Raw genomic sequence first — 11,667 nt, 5'->3', positions numbered from 1 at the left:
ATATGAAAGTTATAGAGAAATAGATTTAGATTTGACATAGGGTAAAATGAATAATTGCTACGTGATTGCTTCTAGTTGTGTCTGATGCTTCATGGCCCCATTTGGGGTTTTCTTGCAAAGTATTGGAGTCATTTGCCATTCTCTTCTCCAGCTCATTTTATAGATAAGGAAACTGAGGCAAATGGGGTTAAATGACTCTCTCAGGGTCACACAGCTTGTAAGTGTTCAAGACTGGATTTGAACTCATGACGATGAGTCTTTCTGACTCCAGTCCTGGCACACAATTCACTGTACCACCTAGCTGCTCATAAAATTAACATTTAGAACTATCCAAAAGTGGAATATTTGGCCTTAGGAAGTAACAGAGTTATTAGAGGTAGTTAAAAGGTATCTGAGGGTCTGACTACCAAAATGGATATGTTGCAGAGGAGAGGGATCAAATATATTACCCATTAGCACACTCCCCATTGCAGCCAGAACCAGATTAAAATGTTATTGGGAAATATTTAACAAAATAAGTAAAAATATAATAAAAGATAATATAATATCTTAAAATTAAGTCAACATATGGCTGCAAGAATCTACACACAGGAATTAGTGCCTTTTCCATTTCTATTTGAGTTTGATGCCACTGGTGTAGAGCTTTATGGAGCAGAGGGAGTTCAGGTATTACTGGAACTAGGTGAACTCTGTGTGGTCCCCTTGAACTCTGAGGTTCTATGATATTGAAGCAGATATTGCTGAAGTTTCAGGTACTTGTGGGTCAGGAAGGACAGACCTAAAGTCAAGGTGCTGTCTATGGCCAAGGATAGACAGTATGAGACCACCAAATAGGAAGGAGGAAACAATGATCAGCAGCTGCGTAGACTCTCTTCTGCAATAGTTTTTAGTTAGAATTCCATATTATTTGAGGATCTCAAAGCATGTCATAATAATGATATCTTCTTAATTAAAGTGAAAGGATTTAATTTAAATTCACAGGTCTTCAACTAGAACTATATTAGAAAGAAGGCATAAGCTGGTTGAAATCATCAGAATAACCGGGATTTGGGGGGAATTAATAGGCTTGTCAATTTCTTTCATTTTAATATCTTACATAAATTCATCAAGTAATTTGGTGACTTAGACACTTGAAATCCTACCCATCCTTACTAAATTCAAATGTTTTCTTTTCTGAGAAGCTTTCCATGATCTGCCCCCTATCTCTACCTACAAGCTGGAAGTGATCTTTCCCTCAATCCTTCTTGGATCAGTTCACAATGAATTAGTGTCCCAATTTTTTCACATCCCCTCTAACATTTGTCACTTTTCCCTTCAACCATTTTAGCCAACCTGGTAGGTGTAAAATAATGTCTCAAGGTTTTAATTTCTATTTCCCTAATCAATAATAATTTAGAGCACTTTTTCATGTGACTATAAATTGTTTTGATTTCTTCATTGGAAACCTGATTGTTCATATCCTTTGACCATTATCAATTGCGGAATGACTTGTATTCTTATAAATTTAACAAAGTTCTTTATATATTTGAGATATGAAACTTTAATCTGAGAAGCTCTCTATAAAAATTTCCCCCAACTTTTCTGCTTTCCTTCTGATCTTGGTGTCATTTGCTTTATTTGCACAACTTTTTAATTTAATATATTCAGAATTATGCATTTTATACCTAACTTTGCTCTCTATCTCTTGTTTATTCATAAATTGTTCGCTACTAGATCTGTTTCCTTCTATTAATTTCTTATTAGCTTCTGGTCTTCATTAGAGTTTCATGTGACTATACCATAGTCTTTTACCAGGCATTAAGTTCTGTTAGTGCAGGGAGAAATCATGGGACTTTTATGTTTGTATACCCAATACTGTTTAATATAGTGCCCAGACATAGGGAATCCTTACTAAATGATTATTGAGCAAGGCTATAGAATTGAATTCTCTTCGATGAATCCCTTCAATGAGGACCTTGCACCTCTCTTAATTTGAGATCTGGTTAAGAAAATTTTCAAAGGAATTCTTTGAAATCTAGAAGAAAAATAAAAGAAAATATGGCTATGCAGATTAAGTGAATGAGGCAGTTTGCCCAGGCATTGGATGATTCGGGATTATAACATTATTTCAAGATTTTAAAGCAGCATTATTTCTAACACCCACTTCACAACTTCTCCCTGGCCATGGGGGGAGAAACACTTCTAAATTTCCATTTGAAAAAAGCCACGGTGTAGGGTGATCTTTTCCATTTGAAATACTTATCTTTTCCTAAATGAGATGCATATGTTTGTTCATTTTAAGTATTACACTTGAATATAGGACTGAAAAGTGACAGAGGTTTACTTTGCAAGAAAATCTTCTCCATAGTAGCTGTTAGAGCTGTTAGTGTAATGAGCAAATGGTCTATGCCAATTAGCTCCAAATGAGGCCTTCAAGCCTTTTGGGTTAAAGCTGACAGCTATGTTAGTCATACTAGAATACACATGCTTATCATGTCACTACGCTCCAGTTCCTGAGCAGAATTTAGGCCCTTGAACTGAAGGTAGGAGAATGACAATACAGAGAACTTCAATTGAGGCTCATTTTTATCTGAGCACTCCAGGAAAAACCCTAATGTAGTTCAACCTTCTCTTGCCTATACCCTTAGTTCTCCCCTTTCCTGGTCTTCCATGGTCCTGAAGGACCATAAACATTGACTTTGCCCTCTCTAATGATCCTTATCCTTACCCTTCAGACACACATAGATTTCTCTTTAGAAAATCTTTCTGCCTGTTTGGGGTGTCATCTTATTTCTCTCTTTTTCATTCTTATAATTATTTAAATCTGTGCCTTCATTTTTTTTCCACTCAGTTCTTTCATGACTTTGAAATCTGACTTTCATCTAGGCTATGTCTAGATTCTGATTAGTGGGAATCATGAGTCTTATGAAGTGGTCATTCATACTCAAATTCACACTATTCAAAGTTACAATTATGTAAAACATGGTCATGTGTTTCAGCCCAATGGAAATATGCAGTAAGAATTCGAATGATGTGACTACTTTGCAGGATTCATAATTCACACTAGTCAGGACCTAGCTATACTGTAATGGAGACTGACACATGCATAGAGTGTATCAAAATGCTCAGCTGTTGCAAATCCCCCAGGTGGAAGGGGGTAGGGAACCTGCTTCTGAGAGAACTGTGATAATGTATAATAGGTATTCTGTACAGGGACCATGGAGCACACATAGCTATTTTGTAACTGGTTCCACTCTGCTAACCATGTGGTAAATGGAAACCTCTTTAATTAGTTGCAAAGCCAGAATTAGGGATTCTCTTTGGTTACTTTCTCTGAAAAATTCTGCTCTTGGTTTGACTTCTTTGCTGACTGTCTGGCAAGAAATAATGTTATAAGGGAAGATATTTTGGATCTTGTCCCTTCTGAGACTGATAGGGAGTCCTATGAGAAGGAACCTTGGTCTTTACTTTGACATTTTTTCTTTTGTTTCAGGTGAAGGAGATTAATCTGGAGACTGTGACCTTGTGAGTTTTGAAAGGTCAAGAGAGGGAGCCTCCATGAGTCCAGGAACTACCTAAAGCCATGCTGAATTTTGTAGGCAGCCCAGAGGAGCAAGGAGTAACCTTGAGGAGACTTCTTTAAGACACAGTCTAGTGGTAACTGAGATAAGGACTCATGCGGTAGCTGTTCGACATTTGGATGTGAACTTGGTGGGAACAAACCTGTGTAGAAACTGTTCTAAGTATGAAACCAGTCTCACCAGAGACCCACTTGGTGTAGGAAAGAGTGTCCCTCTGAGATGCTAAGGTGTATGTGTGAGGAATATTTATACTTTTGTCATTGCTATATACAAGTAAATGTCACTTTTTAGAAGTTCATTAGTGTTAAGTGTTTAGATGGAACTGGAGTACTAGTTGCTGGTAGTGAACAGTGGGAGTGGCACAACAGATTAGGGCTTGAGCCAGTGACAGTGGAGAAAAGATCCCTCCAATCCCTCAGGGGTAGCCTTGGCATTTACTCTGAGAGGCTAATGTAGCTGGACTGGATCTGGGATAGTGAGACAGTGCATACTTACTGCAATATGACTTTGAAACTTCTCCCTCCAAGGTGTCTAGTATCTTGCTAAATCCAATGGCTTTTTCTCAAACTTCAACCTCCTTGATTTGTAGAGACTTTTCTTCATCCCTTCCTTCTCTTTTGAATTCCCTAATATTAATTAATAGGAGGGGTGTGTGCGTATGTGTGTGTGTATGTACATGTGTGTGTGTGTGATCAGAGGAGTCACTGATTAAGTAGATTGAAGGTTCCCCCCCCCCCCCTTTCAATTTAATGGGATCATAATCCTTTATTTGGAGCCACCTAAAGGGATAGCTCTCCCAGGAAGGCGAACATGCTCACTGTAGGGATTGGATTTGGAGAGAGAGGGTACCTTCTGATGATTGGCTAATCAAAAATCAGCTGTTTTTTTCCCATGGCCTATAAAAGCAGTAAGTTGGATGGTCTCTTGGTTTTCAAAGATTTCTTTGTCTTTTCTCTTGCACCTCTTCTGGAATGGAGGAAAGAGAGAGAATACCTCTCTCCCCTAACCCAAGAATTGATAACTTGTGATAGAAGCATATGACAATGGTAGTCACATATTCTGAAAGGAGAGATCTTAAGAGTGGGCTTTTCCAGCCTAGCAGATGGTATTAACTGGGACTTTGAGAGGTTTCCTGTGGAAGCACATGGCAAAGGAAGGCATATGTGTACTCACTTGGACCAAGAGCTTTAGAAGTTGCCTTGTGGTTAACTCAAATTTCAAGATTTCCCAACTTTAATGTAACTGGAATCAAACTTTTTAGAGGGAGAAGGGGATTTCCTGAAACAGCATGCTGCTTAGAGGGAAAAAGGAGAACAATTTCCATAATTCTTAGGCATTCCTCTACTTGGAGGCTAAATTTAGTGAGTTACTCTGATAGTGCCGATTCAATGGGAGGGAGATTCCTGGTCCAGCAGCTGAGAAATGTTTTACCTCTTGTTGGGAGTGTCAACTACACTGTGATACCATGAATCTGGAAGGGATCATGTATGGCCTTGTGGGAGAGAGGCATTACACAATGATGGCAAAACCAAGTTCAATTTCCTTCATGGGAGGTGGGAGAGCTGATGGGATGTCTGAGCATTCTGTTTTTCTGTACTTTGTCATGAGCTCCTAAGAATCTTTTGCATTTTCAGTGGGGATAAATTAAGGATGACACCATACTCAAGACCCATAATGTACTTTGAATGCTTTCCGTGGGAGGTAGGAAGCTTTTTTACTTATATTTGGGGAGTACTTAGGTATTAACTGTACCATGTATTTACTAACAAATTTTCCTTGAGTAATTTCAAATAAGGTCAAGAAACTCAAGAGAGAACTTGACCTTTTTAATGTCAGGCACCTTGGATCAGATCTAATCCATGTGAACCCAGACCATGGACCATGGGCTATGAATTTACACTAAATTATCAGAAATTTTTCATGCAGTTTAGCAATTTTTGTTAAAGAGATTGGAATGCACGCTCAAGTAGACAACGAGCATATTTCTTCATGGGTATAAGTAATAATGGTTACAACTATAAATGGTGTTTTGGTATTAGATTTCCAGTTTTTTGTTTTGGACTTGGTTTGATCACGTATGATGTCAATGTACTAGTCAATCTGCTTCCTATACATCTTATAGAGAAATAGAATGTGAAAGATGAGCAGTTTAGCAAAAGTCAGACAGGTTAAAAAATGAATCCTTGTATATTATTACTCACAAGAAGACAACAGCTTTAAAGAATTGTCCAGGTCTTCCACCTGAATGGAGAAATAAAGACCTTGAGAGTTTTGTTTCCATGTTGTGCGGGTTATTTCTCATCTATTACAGACTGCCCTAATCTCAGAACTCAAATTTTGACTAAGAAAAAAACCTAGCATTTTAACTATGTAAAAAAAACCCCAAAACAAAACAGAAACCCCCAAATAACTAACACTGGAAATTCAGGACTGTTAAAACCAAGAATAAAAAAAAGTCTAACTGATGATATATCTTCATTAAGCAAATCATAGCTCTAGATTTTTTGGCTTCTTCTGGTACATGGAAAAGTTGTTTGTCCAAAGTCATGATGGCAACTGGTAACATTATTCTAAAAAGGAATATAATTTAACAGGAGCACTCAGAGAAAAGGAATGAGGAACAGAAACTCGATAAAAGCTCTCCAAGAACTCTAGTAGAGATTCAGAGAGGGCAGGTAGAAATAAGTGCCATTATTAAATCCAACTGTCTTGTTATGTGGTGACTCTAGATAATGATAACACTTTCCCAGAAGACAAATTCTTTCTTTCTCTTTTGATTTACATATGCTATACAGAACTAGGCTCTTCAGAATGTCTCTAAAAAATCCCAGATTCTCTAGCCATATTTTTCAAGTACAATTCTCCTCCTTCTGCAGGGGCATTCCCCAAAGCACAGTCTTTGACTCTCAGCTTTTCTTCCTTGAAGAGCTCATCTTTACTTATTACTTCAACTATCACTTTCATGTTATTTGTTACCAAATTTAGAGCTTTACTCCTATGCTTTCAATTCAATAAACATTCATCGATTCCCCAAATCCATGTTTCTGTTTACTTGGATGTTGACTGCTTTGCTATCAACTTAAACTCAATGTGATCAAAGCTAAAAGTCAACTTTTTTCTTCCCAAACCAATGTTCTTGTTGCTCTGTTAAGGGAACCACCATTTTCTCCCAGTCGCTGAGATTAGAAACCTTGATATCATTTTCACACTTCCACCTTCATCTCCTGTCCAGTTACCTAGATGCCCTCGGTAGTGCAGTGAAAAGAATGGTAGCCATTTTTAGGGTGGGGGAAGGAGGAAAGACAAAAAAGAAATGTACATGATAACTTTATTACATATTTAAAAGGAATAGCAAATTGTACATAATAGATTTTCAGCTTCATGTGTGATCATCTTTTTTTATTACGCTATGTTATAGAGATGCTTGTTTCATTCCCCAAATTAAAAAAATTAGATTAAAAAAGAGAAGAAAAGGATGATGGATATGGAATCAAGAAGACTTGAGTTAAAACCTGGTCTTAAATACTTACTAGCTGTGTGACCCTGGGCAAGTCACTTAACTTCTGCTTACTTCAGTTCCTTGACTATAAAATGAATATAATAACAGTACCTACTTTGCAAGATTGTTGTAAGGATCAAATGAAATAATATTAATAAAAATCACTTAGCACAATGCCTAGCACATAGTAGGAGCTATATAAATATTTATTGCCTTCCACTGTCTCTTAATTGAGTCCTATTGATTTTCCTTCCAATTTTTTTTTGCCAGCATTCATCTCTTTTCTTATTCTCCCTGCCAACATTTTGTTTAGTTTCTGTTCACTTCTTCTGTTCATCACACTTTAGCTGTCTCATCTGCCTCCAGGCTTCCCTGCCACTTGACAAATGTTTCTTAATTCTCTTCTCATCATTTCCTTCCCCTGTTCAAAAGTCTGCAATGATTCCTCACAAAGTATAATTCAAGGATACTGGTTTTGGAGTTAGAGGACCTGGATTCGTTTCAAATCTCAGCTCTGCCCCTTACTACCTGTGTGATTGTGAACAGGCCCTTTATCATTCCTCATCTATAAAATGGGAGCATGGTTGAACTAGATGGCCTTCAAGGTCCTTTCTAGTTCTGAATCTGTGATGCTATGTACCATCAATTCCTCTCCCTGGATCTGAGTGATCTCCAAAGAAGGAGAGTTTCCTAGTGGCAGAGGAAGGATCAGTAAGTGGCATCATAGTACCAAGACTATGAGAATCTCATGAGCGAGAAGCATGCTCTTCATCTGTCTGCTCCTTCCTTCATCTATCTGCTTTCTCCTAGGGAGAAAAACTCCCTAGCACTTAGCTCACATTAGGCACCAAATCATTACTTGTTGGCTGATTTATTGAAAGAAATAATGTTAAAATGCATTTGTTCCTGCATTAATCAGTGTGTGCCTGCAGATTGTGTGTGTGTATGTGTGTGTGTGTGTGTGTGCATAAGGCAGAGTTCTATGCTTCACTGGATGACTGACTGTCAGAAGGATGCTACTAGGCAACCATGGGGCTGCAGAGCAGTCTGTGGGACTCTCTAAGGCAACGTAGCACAATCTGTGCTGGATCTCCTTTTATAAACATTCATGATTGTGCCCCTGGTTGTCAACGTGGGAAGGTCCGTGATGTGCCTTTAAGGGGAAAATAAATCTGGAAAGGGCACGCTGTGGGCTGGATATATAAGTGGGCATGGGTAACCCTGTCTCTTTGCTGTGAGGGGCAGGGGAAGGGAGAGGGGTGTTTGAGGACTAATTATGTGAATATAAGCATAGAGGCTTTTTTAAAAAAAATCCAGCCCCCCTTTCTGTCTCCTCTGCTCTGCTGGCAGCTCTTCAGCTTTGCCCCTCACCCCTTGAGAATGTATGCCTGCACCAAGTTCATCTCTGCCCCTGCCTTTGTGAGGAGCAGCTCTCAGCTATTGAGCAGACCTTTATCTGCAGTGGTACTAAAACGGCCAGAGGTTCGGACAGATGAGAACCTTAGCATTTTGGCAGCATCAGGTCCCTTGACCTCACTTGTCCCCAGATGTGGATTCTGAAGTAGCACCGTCTCAAGGGACATTGACACAGCAGCCAAGTTTATTGGAGCTGGGGCTGCCACTGTGGGGGTGGCTGGCTTTGGAGCTGGTATTGGGACAGTATTTGGAAGTCTCATCATTGGTTATGCCAGGAACCCCTCCTTGAAGCAGCAGCTCTTTTCCTACGCTATCCTGAGCTTTGCCTTGTCTGAGGCCATGGGGCTCTTTTGCCTGATGGTGGCCTTCCTCATCCTTTTCGCCATGTGATGGAGCCATTTCTATCCCCCAACGTTTCTGAATGTTCCTCCTTGTCCTGGTCCTTTCATGTCTCTTGCAGCCTGTGAATACCTCCCCCTCCATCTTACCAGGTGGTCCTGGGGAAAGCCACAGGCTCAGGGTTTGACAGAGGGAAGACAAATAAATACTGCATTAATAAGCTGAAAAAAAAAATCCACTGACAGTCATCTCCATTGCTTTCCACTGGCAGCTCCCAAAGCACAGGGCCCTGAGCAGTATCTCTGAATCACCATGCTCTGGAAATTACTAATGACATCCCTGATCTTCATGCCAGAGCCAGCAGAGAGACTGAAATCATGCCTTCCCCCAAGTAGCAGCCTGGGGTAGTAGCCTAGGATATAGTAGAAAGGAAGCTTGTTAAAAGCTTTTAAAAAGTCCAAATGACTGGGCATGGTGGCCTGGAATCTTTGCAACTAGGAGAGGCTGAGGTTAATGGATCACTTGAGCTCAGGAGTTGTGAATCGCAGCATGGCTAAAGCTGAATGGGTGTCAATACCATGATTATTTTGGTTGCCCCTCTATATACCTTCTCCACCTATTCAGGTATAAACCTATGTATGGTCTCAGAAGGGCCACAGTATGACCTTGAATAAGATAGTTTCTGCTTCATTTCAAACACCTTTCCTAACAATGACCATCATTTTGATAACCTTTTTGACTATGGGAATATTTTGGGTTGATGTCTTTGTGAAACCATCCACCAAAAAATTTCTTACCCTGAGATCTGAGAATTTTAAAAAATATTTTGATAACTATAATTGATTTCTCTTGGGATTCTACATATCTTATTTTATAAATTTTAGAATGTCATTCTGAGAAGGAGTCTTCAGCCTTCACCAGACTGTCAGGGTCCATGACACAAAAAACTTAAGAACATCTGACATACAATAGCACATAGATGCTTTTTTTCCAGGTAGAAAAATAGCTGAAAGCTCATGGTCCTCAAATACTTCTTGAATAATTTTTCACTAAAGGCATATCTTATATTTATCCACATTCAAGTACATGTGCTACTTCTCTAGTCACTCATGTAACATTTTCAGATATCTCTGAAGTTTCTCTCCATTATTTAGGCATTTAATTCAATTAACTTCAATAGTAGATTGACCAAGCACTTATATCCTGAAAGGATACACAGACAAAAATGAAATGAATAGCCCCTGTCTTCAAGGAACTTACATTTTATTGGATAGAACTTAGTGACATTTGTCAAACCAAATATTTTATTGGGCACTGCATTTTCCAGACACCTTTGTCACTCTCGTGTTCTGTTTTCTATTATAGTTATTCGTGTATGTGTCATAACTTCCTAGTAGGTGCTAAATTCCTCAATGGAAGGAAAATTTGTAGAATTGTTGAATCAATTAGTCCTAGGGCCAGTTCCTGGAAAGCTGCAGTGTTGTGTTTACTTAGGCAAATTGTTGCAGAGAAGCATCTATGGGTTTCTATCTTTAACTTCCAGCCATTCAACACATGTTTATCATCTCTGATGAAATTGTAATCAGTTCTATAACAAGGGTCATTTATAGTATGCAGTCTCATCAGTACAAATAGCAACCCCCTTCTTGCATTAGTACGGAGTTAAATGAGTTTCTATGTCTAAAAAAATACAATCATCTGGGGTCCAAACTTCTAGTGACAAGCTGACTCAATGAAGACATTCCATCTTTGGACCTATCAATTAAACCTTTCCAATTTAATAGTATGACCATTGTTTATGTTCTACCTATGTTCTATGGTGCTGGGAAAAGCCAGGCTCACCTTGATGCTCCGGCATAGAATTAGTGTAGGGACATAGTAGAAAGGAAGCTTGTTAGAAGCTTTTAAAAAGTCCAGACGACTGGGCATGGTGGCCTCGAATTCTTGCAGCTAGAAGAGGCTGAGGTTAATGGATCACTTGAGCTCAGGAGTTGTGAGCTGCAGCATGGCTAAAGCTGATTGGGTGTCAATACCAAGTCTGGAATCAATGCAGTGAGTCCCTGGCTGCAAGAGCCACTAAGCTGCATACAAAAAGACAAACTAATCTAGGTCAGAGACTGATCAGGTCTCATATCTCAGGATCAAAGGTCCCATTCTTATCAACAGTAGGATAGGGACTCGTGGGTGGGCTTCCAGCTTTGCTTCCAGCTTGGATAAGATAGGAAGACCCAATCTCAAAAAAAAAAAAAAAAAAAAAAAAAAAGCTAAATAAACTGCATCCACTGGATACACAGAAAATCACTCCTTTTTAAGAGCAATGATAATGGCTTCATTGCTTGTTATTTTCTAGCACTTAAATGAGCAATTACTAGTTCTAATGTGTTTCCTGTTATTTTCCTTCTTTAAGATAGTGAAGAAAGGAAGACTGTGTAAAGATCAATTAAAAATTTTGTTTTTTTGTCTGTGTTTCATGGCCCCCTTTGGCAGTCAGTCTGGTAAAGCCTAAATACTTCTCTTTGCAGGATGTTTTTAAATGCATCAAATAAAATACATGGGATTATAAAGAAAATTAATTATATTGAAATAGTTATCAAAATATATATTTTTAAAATTAATAGACCCTAGGTTAAGAACCTCTGGTTTAAACCCATACATCATTAGTCATTGCCCCTGTTAGTGGATTCTCTTTCATGCATGTAGGTTTAGAACTGAAAACAATGCAGCCAGTGATAAATGTTTGATTTGGGTGAATTTTGGTTAAGTCAATTCAGTTCAGCAGATTCGTATTTAGCCCTTATATATGTGACCAGGGGCAGGATTTAATCTCACAACTGCTTGGTCAGTGCTCTATCC

At 38.8% G+C, this 11,667-nt stretch overlaps 1 pseudogene; it reads left to right on the top strand.

Annotated features, from left to right (window-relative positions):
- The first annotated feature begins 8,330 nt into the window (after positions 1-8,330).
- LOC140527934 (ATP synthase F(0) complex subunit C2, mitochondrial pseudogene) lies at positions 8,331-9,041 on the top strand (annotated as a pseudogene).
- Positions 9,042-11,667: the final 2,626 nt, after the last annotated feature.

The sequence above is a fragment of the Notamacropus eugenii genome, chromosome 1, assembly GCF_028372415.1.
Source record: "Notamacropus eugenii isolate mMacEug1 chromosome 1, mMacEug1.pri_v2, whole genome shotgun sequence".
NCBI classification, from domain to species: Eukaryota; Metazoa; Chordata; class Mammalia; order Diprotodontia; family Macropodidae; genus Notamacropus; species Notamacropus eugenii.
This window is presented reverse-complemented; position numbering and strand designations above follow the sequence as displayed.